The sequence below is a fragment of the Cynara cardunculus genome, unplaced genomic scaffold (assembly GCF_001531365.2).
Source record: "Cynara cardunculus var. scolymus isolate 2C unplaced genomic scaffold, CcrdV1 Un_Scaffold_4767, whole genome shotgun sequence".
NCBI classification, from domain to species: Eukaryota; Viridiplantae; Streptophyta; class Magnoliopsida; order Asterales; family Asteraceae; genus Cynara; species Cynara cardunculus.
Window position 1 is genome coordinate 9,598 of NW_020202053.1, and position 582 is coordinate 10,179.

Here is a 582-nt window from a genome sequence, read left to right on the forward strand (position 1 = left end):
CATTTTGTAGTGTAGAAATTTTCCTACCACAAAACGTTTGGAACAAGCAACTTCGGTTTTATACTTACGCTCTAATGATTCCTATATCTCTCTTGCAGTTTTGAAAGTTGAATAGATATCATATAGGGAATCATCAAGAGCGTTTAAAATATAATTTCTACAATTATATTCGTTGCTCTTCCAAGTTTCCACTGCTTTCTCAAATTGTTTCATTTGAGCGGCGGTAGGAACATTTTGTCCAAGACTCACGGGTGGATTACGGGGCTCGTCATCCGTTAACACGTTGGAGATGTGAAAAGTTGTTAAATAAAACAACATCTTCTGTTGCCAGCGTGTAAAATCCGTCCTTGGAATCAACGGTCGAAGATGAACATGAATCTGGCGAGATTCATGTTCTCGTGCGTAGTCCGAGCGTCCGTTTAGAGGATACAACTATCTAATTCGCGTTCTTGCAACCGATTAGGCCACTGTCGGTGAAGAGACCCGAGACCCCAAGAGACCCAAGGCCCAAGGCCCTATCTTTGACCATTAATGTATATACCAAGCACCAAGCTTGATACATGGGTCTTGGTTCAAGTTTGA